This window comes from Paroedura picta, chromosome 17 (genome assembly GCF_049243985.1).
Source record: "Paroedura picta isolate Pp20150507F chromosome 17, Ppicta_v3.0, whole genome shotgun sequence".
Lineage (NCBI taxonomy): Eukaryota > Metazoa > Chordata > Lepidosauria > Squamata > Gekkonidae > Paroedura > Paroedura picta.
This window is the reverse complement of record NC_135385.1, coordinates 19,275,548-19,288,433: the sequence shown is the minus strand read 5'-3', so window position 1 is coordinate 19,288,433 and position 12,886 is coordinate 19,275,548. Positions and strand designations below refer to the sequence as shown.

Genomic DNA, 12,886 nt, shown 5'->3' with positions numbered 1-12,886 from the left:
GTCCCAAGCCAAGGTTGCAGGAGGAGAGATGCTGATTTTGATATTCCGATTGTTTTGCTTTGTTGTGTTTTAAGGGAAGGCGTAATTTCCTGCAATAGCACGGGCATTGTGCTGTTATGTAAGCCCTAGACACAAGGAAGGTGGGGGGGAAAGGCACCAATTTGAGCAGTCACGACTTGTGGGTTTTTCTCTGCCGCCGAAATCTTTTCCAAAAGACCCTTCATTCATTTTTCAAGGGGGACTGCTGGTTTTTCGAGCCTCGCTCCAGCCACAGAGGCCTTAAACTCAACGGCGGCACCCCCACCCCCACCACAAAACCCCATCCTGTGTAGTCTTGAGTCACCCGTGCAAGTGGCGTGTGTCATATATTTATCATCGTGTTCCTGCAGCATACTTGCCTTGGGTGCATAAATATTGCCCCTTGGCTGTGTGCATGCTGGCTCCATAGAAAACCCACTGGGCATTTTCAGAACATGAAGGGGCCTTGATGAAAGGAAATGGGTTGGGAGGTCGTGCCATGTGGTTTTGAGTCGCGCACAGTTGCAGTGCCAGTGGTCTGTGAGTCACACAACAGGATCTCGGAGCTCGGGAGGGCGCATGAGTATTTATCCCAGGCCCGACAAGACACTGATGTCGTAACCCTTTTTCTCTCCTCCTGTCTTCTCATTCCTCTGGAGCAGGGGTAGTCAAACTGCGGCCCTCCAGATGTCCATGGACTACCATTCCCAGAAGTCCAGATGTCCATGGACTACCATTCCCAGAAGCCCCTGCCAGCATTTGCTGGCAGGGGCTTCTGGGAATGGTAGTCCATGGACATCTGGAGGGCCGCAGTTTGACTACCCCTGCTCTGGAGCATAAAAGGCAAAGTCTACTTGCTTGCCTCTCAGCAGGTCCCTGCAAGTTGTTTGAGATAACGTAGTTCTCGTTCCCCCACTGGGTCCTTTGTTCTATGATAGTAGCAGCACGGTTCCCAGTTTTGTAATGCCGTCATGTGGCTTACAGAGAACACATACAATCCATACTAGAGTCTGCTGGCCTAAGCAGCAGCCAAAGCAGAGGAAGCTGAACACGAACTCTTGTTACTTGGTTAGGTCCCCTTCAGCTCTGTCCTTCAAGATTGTGCTGGGCAAGATTAGATTCTCCCTTGAGATTCAGGAGGACGTCTCAGTTTGTGTTTCCCGCCACTTTAACCGGGATTTTAACTCCCTGTCCTGCATGTTGGGAGGCAACCTGCTCCAGTCTTCTTCCTATCTCTCCTGGGAGTAGCAGGGCTGACGCACCTCTCCCTTGGCTAGTTAGAGGTACACTGCAGCATATGGTTCAAGACTACACCGTAACCCTCCCTGGATTTTGGGACTGCTCTTTCGAGTCCCACTGAGATGTCCTCCTGAATCTCAAGGGAGAACAACCATCACGCAGGACAGGAAGTTAAAGTTTGGTCCTGCCTACCAGTTAAAGTGGGGGGAAACACCCACCAAGACATCCTCCTTACTCCCAGGAGAAGGACCATTTACGGTAAGTTATTCAATGGTCGTTTCCTTTGGTCCTGCCTCCCAGTTAAAATGGTGGGAAACACCCACCAAGATGTCCTCCTGACCTCAAAGAGGACCATTTACGCTAAGTTATTCAGTGGTCATTTTTTGTGTTGTTCCTTATGCAGGTGTAGTCTGTTTATCCACCTGACTTAGCAGCAGCCCTTGAGTTAGCAGAGCCAGGCACCATATGTGGTGGTGTGACTCTTGAGTCTTGGGGAAAGCCACTGGGGTGAATGTCCCCTTAGATCAGGAGTGGCCTGTGAAAGAGGGCAACAGGCTGTACGTAACTTCCTGAGAAGGAGGGAACACCATGCCCTTACCTATGACTATTGTGTGGTGAACAACTGACGCAAGACTGTCTTAGAAGGCGCCACTAAAGCGCATGGGCCAGAGCTTCCAACACAGGTAATGTCCTCTTTTCATGCTTATTGCTGCTGGTTGTCTAGATGCTGGGTTGCCACTTTCCAAGCTTGACTCCTTGTCTTCTACCTGGCTGTCGGTAAGGGCAGGAGTCATCGACTGCCCTCTGCCTGTGGGCGTCTGCTGACATTTTTAAATGCCACAGAGGTACTGTAACTGAACCTGTCCTCTTTGCTTGACCTGCTAACACTTGAAATGCCACGTCCGTTTTCCTTTTGTGACATTCTTCCACGATGAACGGTCTCGGTTGACCCGCCTCCCGCTTTCCCAAAGGACATGCGGTTTGGGGGAAGGGGGGAATAGCTTCAACAAGACTTATCTAATAATAGTCAGCACAGGAAAGCAAAATCAAGAAACTCTTGGGTATGGTGGTGAGCACTAACGACCTGGCCCTGTTTTGGAGAGTTAATATTATTTCTGTAGAGCCCATAATGAGCTCTTCCTTTTGAATGCCCAGAGGCACCAGCACTGGCCTGCGGGAGCGCTATTTTTGAGAGAGAAATGTCTGATCCTTTCTTATTCCGGCTTCCTTGCATAGGCCATTAGCTCAGTTCGGAACACCTTGATCCCATTACTTCCTTTTTTTTTTTTTACATTTATATTCAGATTAACTACCTGAGGGACCGCTTGTCTCCTTGTGCCCCACCACATCGCTCTGTGGGTGAGAATCTGCTCATGGTCTCTGCCCCCAGAGAAGCACGCCTGGCCTCAACCCTGCCTGGGGCCTTTTCGGTCCTGGCCCCCAACCTGGTGGAATGAGCTCCGGGAAGAGCTGAGGGCTCTGGTGGAGCTATCTCAGTTCTGCGGGGCCTGTAAAACGGAGCTCTGTGTTTGGCTGAGGCCAGGACCAGGAAAAACCGAGACCCTCTCCACTGGCCAAACACTGTGATGACGGTTGGCTGCTTCTTGCACTCTGTGTTATTGGGGATTGGTTTTATTGGGGATTTTATATTGTCTTAGGTGACCCGCCATGAGTCCATGGAGAGTGGTGGGATATAAATTGATAACAATAAGCAAACAAACTTTATGTGCCGTGGCGTTGAGACGTGTTCGGCATCCAGGGTTCCCCCGCACTCCCGTAGCATAGGTCCAACATGTAGGACTTCAAGAGACTTGGACGAAAACGCTCGTAGAGGGGACTAGCAATTCCCTTGAAGACTGAAGGCTGTTCTCTCTCTGGAATCTCTCCTGACCCAGACGCCAAGGAGCTGCCACTCAATTGGCTGCAGGAACAAGCTCAGCGTCCCAGAATCGGGGCTTTCATGTGGGAGCGAGTAGTCACACCAGCGTTCATCCAGAAACTATCATTATCGGCCCTCTGCTTTCCCCGGTTTCTTTCAACTACAGCTCCCAGGATGCCTGAAGATATGCAGACATCCGAAGACAGTGGTTTCCTATAAACTTTTTGGGGTTTCATGCTTTGCAGGCAGGAATGTTTTGATTGCATCACAAATCCCCCTTCTTTACCTCGACGGGGCTTTTTTAGCCATAGAAAGGAAGCCGAGGTTCGAACGACGGACATAGCAGCGGAGACCGGATTGGGTGCCGCCTAAATTCCACACGCAAGCCAGAGGACTTTCTCTCTCTTCCCCCCCCCCCACCCCTGGCTTCCCTGTAGATGCCTGGGACATCGAAATAGCCTGTGGCTCATAAATCCAATATGCCCCTTGCCAAGAGAGAGGGCCACATTTTTAACCAGCAGCGTCTTCCTCTTGGCTGCCTTGGCAATGGATTTTAGTGATTGGTGTAGCATCACAAATAACGGCATGGTTTTAAAAGAACTGTCATGCAGGGTTGGAAGAGTAATTTTGCCCTGCCAAGGACTCACTGTCAGAGGAATTGCTGTGGGGGCTTTAGGTCAAGAGATGTTCACAGGTGGCTTGTCACGTCCTTCCTCTACTCAACCACCCTGGTCTTCCTCGGTGGCCTTCTGAGAGAGGAGTCTATCCATTACAGCAATGTTTATACCATTAAGAGACCCCGAAGCAATCTTGAGAAACCCCAGAATTGCCGCGGTCATGCAGAATACAGCGGGAAGCACAACTGTGAACACGCCCACCTGGCGCCCCTCCCCTTCCTACCCCCTCCAGGCCCATCACTGGCCATTGGGGGGGGGTCAACATGTCCATATATGGTCATCTCACGCAATAAATGTTGAACAATTTATAAAAATATATAGAGAGAAAATGAATGAACTCCCACCCATTTAGTTTCCTTCCTTCCTTCCTTCCTTCCTTCCTTCCTTCCTTCCTTCCTTCCTTCCTTCCTTCCTTCCTTCCTTCCTTCCTTCCTTCCTTCCAGGGCTGTTAAGAAACCCCAGGGCTTCACAAAACCTTGGTTGAGAAAGGCTGCATCAGAGTTTAGAACAACCCGTACAGTAAAGGGTTACATATGTGTGTGTGTGTGTGTTAGGGGTAATCTTGGGTGTTGTCGCCCCACGTTAAAGCCCTCAAACGGGACCTCTCTGTACAGTTCTGAACAGCCAAGATCATAGCACTGGAGCTTAGCCATCGACCCTATCTGAAGCAGAGCAGAATGAATCTGGGCATGCCATCCTGGAGCTCAGCAGAGTAATGTTTGCTTGCTGACCTCTGCCTGCCATTCTGCGTGACTCACTGGACACCCAAGAAGCAGATACGTTGGACGACAAGAGGCATTTTTGGCGCCACTTTTCTGACAGTGTGCTCACATTCATGAGTTTTTTCCTCTTGTTGCTGGCATGTGGCAATTTGTTATTTTGGAACTGGGCCGGTAACTATTTTTCTTTTCTTCGTAATGCTACTGAAGTCTTAGAAGGGTTGTCTTGGGGGCAGGGGGAGTATTGCTGAGGTTCAACTCACGCAGCTGCAATCCCTGAGCCGACTTACCTGAGTTTGAGTCTGGGGATTGTGCCCCTCTCCTCTCCTCTCCTCTCCTCTCCTCTCCTCTCCTCTCCTCTCCTCTCCTCTCCTCTCCTCTCCTCTCCTCTCCTCTCCTCTCCTGGTGTGTCTTTGATTATTTTACTCATTGTGTCTGAACAGGGATTGGTGGTCTGTACCTTCTTCAGACAGGTTCCCAATTCCGGCTAGCAAAGAAGTTCTCTTCTCAAATCACCTATATGCATCAATCTCAGATGGAGTTGGGTCAACCAACAACATTGCATCCCTTTCCTTTGGAATATATATTATTTACAAAACTTGTGCCCCGCATCTTTGCCTTGCCAAAGGGCCCCAAGTTGGCTAATGGTTAAAACAAAGCATTATAAGAAACACGCCATAAAAACGATAAAAACCAACACAGGACAGGAAGGACGGTGGATGAAACGGAAAAGGTTCCATCTGCTGAGAGAGGACCGTGACAATGGAATGGGGACCCCCTCGGGGAAGAGTTGGTTGTCATACCCAAGAATACACTATGTTTATGTGGTATGGCCGGCATCTTCACTTCACCAAAAGGATAGGTGGCTCACCAAAAGGAGTGTTCTACAAGCTGAGATCTCTGCATGTTTGTTCTTGTTATGCATCCCTATGACTTTTTCCATACGAACGAGAGACTGCAGCCTAGTCCAGCTCCCAACAGTAAGACAACGGCATTGTATAGGTATGTCAGTAGATGGCATCCAACTCCACCATCTTGGTCCACCCTGACCTCAGAAGACTTACACTCTCTCATGGGCTCTCTCCAGTGGCTGAGGTCATTTGGATTGGTGATCATCACATCTCCCCCATGCAATGACTGTCCATAGTAGGTGTGAAAGATAGTAGGTGGGCAGGTCGCCTCATTAGTGGCCCAAGTGGAAGCAGGTTGTCACAATCCTGCCACCCACCATGACCTGCAGATGTGGTGTAGTCACTGAGGGTCATGGTTGCCACCCATCCTTCCATACCTATCAGAATACTGTATTGCAACTGATCCTCCCTGCATATCCCGACACTACTTGTTCAAAAACACATTTGGAAATTATAGTACATTTGATAGGTCAGTCAAAAATGGCCACAGCGCACAAATGGAAGAGCAGAGGACTTGATTCTCTAAAGGACTAGCTCACAGGTTTTGGGACGCTGCTGTCACCTTGGATGAAGAACACCTAACTCTGGATAAATTTCTGAAAGTCATGTGGACGATCATTGTTTCGAACAAAATTGGTTCTTGCGTACTGGATTTCGGAAGGAGCTATACTTAGTTCTCTTCGGTATAGTATCGATGATGATGAAGAGATAGAAATCTGTACCATGTATTCTAATGCCAAAGTAGTTATTGATGGGACCACCAGCAACCCATGCTTCTTACACCTGGGGATATTTGCCCCCCTAATCTGTGGCTGTGTAAAATACCTCCTGGATCATTCCCACAATCTTCTATTCTTTCCCCCCAGATTCATCCCACGTTCTTCCTTCTGGGCAATTTGATTTCCAGCTTTTTTTCAGCGTTCTTGTCTCTTCCCCGTTCCTGGTTAGATGCGCACACACATATATACGCAAACTCATGTTTCTTGGCACCTGCCTGGAATTCCAGATAGTGACTGATTATATCAGGCAGTGTGGTCCGCGAAGAGAGCTTGATACTTATCCAAAAAGGAAAACCATCGGGGCACTGTGGCCAAGTCAGCGTAACCACATCACTGCTTCCCTGAACTTGGAAAACTCTGGCGGAGTGGCAGCCCAGAATAACAAAGTTTTCCATCCCTGACAGGATCTTTGGATGTTTGGCCTCTGAAAAACTAGAATAGGCTCCAGTGCAAACGCCGGGTTCAGACTAAACAATAGCTGAGCTCTTTCCAAGGCCGCTGGGAGCGTTTTAAGGTGTGCGCCGGGCCGCAGGTCGAAATTTCAGTGCATCAGAGAGGGAGGCGTTCGGCCCGGGTCCACTTCATGATCTATATTCGTAGACGGATTGCAGGGAGGGGAGGGGAAGGGAAGCAGCAGCAAGCCTCATCCGGGCAGAGATCAGTCAGGGGAGCTGTGTGTGGCCTCTGGAAGAAAATTTGTCAGAGACGAGCTCGGTGTCTGCTAGCTCATTTTTATGACTCGATGGGTTTAGAATGGCGTCAGACCTCCAGCACTGTCCCTTTTTTTTTGGCTTACGAAAAGATCTTTGCTCTTCGGTGCCTTGCATGGGGATGCTGGAAAAAGTGAAGTTGAGCCCCATGTGTCATGTGTGGAAGAGGCCACGCCCCGGGTCTGGAGGGGTTTCTTGCTTGGAGATTGAACCAGTTGCCAGTTAGAATGGAGTTTTTTTATCCCCCAAGCCGCAGGCTCGATCAGCCCCTTCTATCAAAGTGCAGTGCTATCGAAAGGTTTCCTTGCAAGGAATAACCACGCTAGTTGCGTGGAGAATTGTTTCCCACTGTGTTGGTGGTATAGCTAGAGGAATCGGAGCTCAGGAGGGGGTTGTGTATCAGTGGCATTTTATTTTACAGGTAACAATTAAGAAGCCAAGTGAACCGCAAAAAAGGCAAAGGATTTTTCAGGTGCGGTGTACTTCTGGGATCTTATTCCTTACCAACTGGTCAGAGTTTGCTCTGGCTTTTCCCCTTACTTATTGATTTAATCAGCATGGCTATGCAATAGCAGATCCTTTGGCATCTTGCCTGCAAGAGTAACTCTGAGATGTGGCATTTTGACATTAGAATGCTGTCTAGCAGGAGTGGCCAAACTGTGGCTCTCCAGATGTCCATGGACTACAGTTCCCATGAGCCCCTGCCAGCAGTTAGTCAGTTAAACCCTCTCTCCTCTCCTCTCCTGGGGCTCATGGGAATTGTAGTCCATGGACACCTGGGCCTAGTCTGCACACATGAGATAATGCACTTTCAATGCACTTTAGAAGTAGATTTTCCTGTTCTGCACAGGAAAATCCAGCCGCGAAAGCACATTGAAAGTGCATTATCTATTGTATGCAGACTAGGCCCTGGTGACCCATCGTTCGGCCACCCGTGGTCCTGTCAGATAACACTAGATAAGCCAGTCTTTCTTACTTAAATATCCTTCTGTATCCTTCGCAGGGCGTCCCCTGGATTTGTATCAAATGGTATAGTGGAAATTATCACGGCACTTCCGTTTTGCGTACATGTCTAATTTATGTCTATGTGCTAGGCACATTCTGATAATATATAAATACATTCGTCACCTTATAAAACGTCCCGTTCAAAGGACTGGTTAACATCCCAGTGACATTAATGGCAGAATTTGTTGATTTTAACATTTCTGAAATATTGGTTCCACTTTCCATGAACGGAAGGGGGTGGCAAAATGGGTGATTTGGTTTGTTACAAAGCATGCTGTACCTCCATAATCCAAAAGTCCAGTCCATTTTTGAGGCAGATCTCTATGGGCTTCGCTCCTGATTTCCGAGGAGGGGCCTTGTCTTTCAGAGCCATGACTTTTTTGCGTTGGCCTTCTCCTCTATCGGCTGCTTGTTTAGAGGGGGGAACAGTGTCAAAGACTCTCCAGAATCCATCTTGTGTTTAAAAAGGCCAAGGTCTGAACTGCAGTTACTCCTTTTCTAAAGTTCATTGTATTCTGTCCAGCCCAGTCGTTTCTGGCTAACATTTGCACGAACCCTGTTAGAGACAATAGAAGCAGCCAACATGGCTCATTCCGGAGAGATTGCGGACGGAACGGGATCATTAGAAGGCTTCGGGCGTTCCAATGATTCAGTCAGTTCCAGGTTTCAAGCCGCAGCAGCGAACAAACACTCTCTCTCTCTCTCGTTGCTTCTTGTGTCTCTTGAAAACTAAGCTCCCTTCTCCAAAATGCACAGAATCCAAAGTGAAGAAGGCCTCGAATGAAAATGAATACACCAAACACGCCTTCCTTGTTTCTCCTGGTCTGCTGTGAACTTTTTACAGGAAACCCATTTTATTGATCCTTTCCTTTTTCGTATTGATGCTTTCTTGGTCCTACGTACCACCTTTCTGTCCGTTTCATCATGGTGTACATAAACATGGCACGGACTTGTTCCTTTGGGGTGGGTCAACCTTGGTAGGTTGAGTAATTCCCATGGCGGTCCCAAATCTTGGCTGCACGCACGCACCCCCCCCCCAAATGTTGATGATGTTATCCGTTCAGTCATGTCCGACCCTTGGCGATTCTATAGGAAAGTCTTCGCCATGCGCCCCTGTCTCTGACCGCTTCTTTTAGTTGGTTCACGGTCATCCCTGTGTCGGCTTTGATCGTGTCGAGCCAGCGGATCCTTTGGCGACCACGTTTCCTTTTGCCGCTGACCATGCCGAGCATGAATGATTTTTCTAGCAAATTTGATTGTAAGTGAGCTTTAGCCGTAATATGTTGCCTTCTAATGACATTGTTAGTTTGCTCCTCTCTAAAACTGTCTTGTTGGTAACTTTGGCTGCCCATGGTATTTGCAGCATTTGTCTCCAGCACCATATTTCGAAAGCATCTCTTCTCCTCCTGTCTTCCTTCTTCAGGGTCCAGCTTTCACATCCATAGCTTGTTATGGGGAAGACAACGGCGTTGACTAGCCGGCACTTTGCATTAAGGCTGATATCTTTACTCTTCCATGTTCGGTTCATGCCTAACATTGCGTCCCGGCCCAGTGTTTTTCGCCGTTTTATTTCCCGGCTACATCTACCACTTTGATTGATCACAGAGCCAAGAAAGACGAAATCATCAACAACATTCAATGTGTACATCCACCACTTTGATTTTCTCGCTCCCCAAATCGTAGCCCTAAATCAGAATAAAACCCAACGGTTCTATCAAATATAGGCCTAATGCGACCCTGACCGTACGCTTCTTCGCCGTTTCCTGTTAAATGGGCAGACACTCAGGCGTATTTTATCCACAGGAGTAAAATCAGGTTGGCACCCCTTGCAATCCTCTGCGTACAATGGCAGCGTACCCTCGGGCCCCGCAGCAGTCCTCGCGTAATATAAAATCCCTGCATTTTTTTTTTCTTGTTCCGTTTTTGTGGGCCGAGCCTGATGGATCTCAGAGAAAATCAAGCGAAACAGGCAACAAAGGGGCACCAACACCACCAGCCATTCTCCTGTTGGCCCAGTTGTTTGCACAAGACAAGTGAACTGTGCCGCCGTGGCAGAGTCTGCTTTCGGTCGATGTCAGAACAATTCCAGCCGCCTGACTTATCGGGAGACTGCGTAGCGCTCGCAAGCAGACAGCCCTGCAGAGGCCGTTTCAGAGCTGAGCCCGAAGAATCTAGAATGTGAGAGAGCCGGGGAGCAACCGTCAAGGACAGAAGCGGAGAGAAGACACTCGTGGGCGATTTTGATGGCCGAAGAAATTTGTTTCGAAAGGCGACGTGGTCTCCGTCCAGAAAGTTCCATATTTAATTAATTTAGTTCTGTGGAGCTCTGTATGCGCAGGAAGCTCTTCGGGGGAAAATACAGATTGTTTTTTGCAAGTTGCTTTATTTCTGAGCGCTCGCTTTCAGTTTTTTGGGAGTGCTTGTGGGAAACAGCAAAGCCAAAGCCACATTGAAACTTGGGGTTGCTCACAAGTCGGCCTGAGAAATTTGGAATCGTGGGATGGTCTGGCTTCCGTGACTAGGATAGCTGAGCAGAGCCTGACGTGGTTCATACTTGGTTTGGAGACCACCAAGGAAGTCTCAGCTAGGCAACGGCAAACCAATTCCACTCCCGCTTTGAAAACTCTATGGCAGCCTTTCTCAAATTTTCTACCATTGAGAAACCCCTGGAATATTCTTCAGGTTTCATTAAACCCCAGAAGTAGCACAATAATGCAGAGTGTGGTTGGGATGCATTGCTGTGGACACACCCACTACTAATCAAATCTATCTATGATAAGAAATAAAATGAATACAACGTATGGCCTTCCTGAGGGGTTGTTAGGAATGCAGGTGTAAGGGCTGAATGAGTTCAGCATATGTCATGAGATAAGAAACCAATATCTTTGTTAAGTCCTGGGGACTCCATTGTTTCGAGTGTTGTAATAATTTGAGGCTCATCATTGTCCAGAAAATACATCTCTCACATAGGAAAAAAAAATGCAATTCTTGCTGTGGCGTTCAGAAATCATATTCCTTATGGCTTGTATGGGATGTTGGTATACAGAGATGCCCCACCCATGGTGCCTAAAATTGTGTTTTCTGGAAGATGGTTCAAAGATTGTATTTTCAAAGGTCAAGGTGCAAAGTAAAAATATATACATACTGTGAGGCACTAAACTGTAGTTTGCGTAGCATATTCCTAAATCTGGCCCCGACATCAAGTCGAAAAAAAATGAGGTTATTCTTGGATGACTTTCCTACCGATTTTAGGTAATGAGAATGGAAATCATTGCTTGGCCAGATGATAATGGAGACCATTGCTTGGACGGATTTCATGTCTGGGGGAGAGACCTTAAGTCCTTTCTTGAATTAGCATGCTGTACTGCTCCATTTGTGGGATGCAAGGGAAACAAAATCTCCCAGCGGCTGCGTTCCCTTCAGCGTTCCTTCGGAGAAAATGTGAAGAGGAGGCGCTGGAATTTCGGCATCAGCCGCTTGAAGATCTGGTGGAATAACAAGGGAGATCTGTGAGCAAACCCTCCGTTTGCAGAATCTCACTGTGCTGCATTGTATCACACACAGAGCTGTTTGTTTTGATGGGTGGCTTTTCTCCCCTCTGCAGTGTGGTCCTGTATGATCTCCAGGGCAAGGAAAACGAGTCAAATCCTAAACCATCCCGGTATACATTTGGGTTGCAGAGGCCTGTGCAGCAGGGATGCACCAAATATTGATGGTTTTTCTATCCCAGAGTCAGAACGGCATATTGGTAACAATGCTCAAGCGTCCTATGCTACATGACGCCTATCAGGCTACTTTATGTTGAGCTTCAGCGGGAGTTTCCAGAGCCCACAATCCCTCCCCATTATCATAGAATCATAGAGTTGGAAGGGACCTCCTGGGTCATCTAGTCCAACCCCCTGCACTGTGCAGGACACTCACATCCCAATCGCTCATCCACTGTCACCTGCCACCCCCTGAGCCTTCACAGAATCAGCCTCTCCGTCAGGTGGCTCTCCAGCCTCTGTTTAAAAATCTCCAAAGATGGAGAACCCACCACCTCCTGAGGAAGCCTGTTCCACTGAGGAACCGCTCTGACTGTCAGGAACTTCTCCCGGATGTTTAGACGGAATTTCTTTCGAATTAATTTCATCCCATTGGTTCTGGTCTGTCTCTCCGGGGCAAGAGAGAACAACTCTGCTCCATCCTCTTTAAGGCAGCCTTTTAAATACCCGAAGAGGGTTATCAAACCCCCCTCTCAGTGGTCTCCTCTCCAGGCTAAACAGACCAAGCTCCCCGAACCTTTCCTCATACGTCTTGGTCTCCAAACCCTTCACCATCTTTGTCGCCCTCCTCCGGACACGCTCCAGTTTGCCAGCATCCCTCTTCAACTGGAAAAGGTGCCCAAAACTGAGCACAGGACTCCAAGGAATGTAGCCGACGGACAGTGTGTGCCACCCTAGAGGTACACCTTTGCACAGGCTGCATGGAAAGAGTTCTGAGGCATCAGCTTTTACCCTGTAGGCCTGCAGCGGAGTTAGGAGGCATGGTTTGCTATTGACTCTACAACCCCCTGCTGCCTTTCTCTCCCTCCCTCCCTCCCTCCCTCCCCCCACCCATCCACCCACCCACCCGTTTACTTTTCTCCCCCCCCCCAGTCCCATACAATGACTTGTTATGTAAAACACCAGCGAGAGAGAGAGAGAGAGAGAGAGAGAGAGAGAGAGAGAGAGAGAGAGTGAGAGACACAGAGAGGCGGGAGAGAGATTCTTTAGTGTCGGAATCTGAGTCACATGGGGCTGTTTGATTCCCCCCCCCCTTCTGCTAATCTCGTTTCTATAGAAACAGGATGGGGGGGGAGACAGAGAGAAAGGGAGAGAGAATTAAGGTGATGGGTGAGGAAATATGGGTGGCAGGAGAAGAGGAAGATCTGGCTTGGGGTGGGATTGAAACCTATCCGGAATAGGATG

The 12,886-nt window shown here is 48.5% G+C and overlaps 1 protein-coding gene across 23 annotated transcripts in view; it reads left to right on the top strand.

Annotated features, from left to right (window-relative positions):
• The window catches only part of LOC143827135 (ankyrin repeat and fibronectin type-III domain-containing protein 1-like), a 258,996-nt gene that overhangs the window by 187,026 nt on the left and 59,084 nt on the right, over window positions 1-12,886 (top strand). The window lies entirely within an intron of this gene.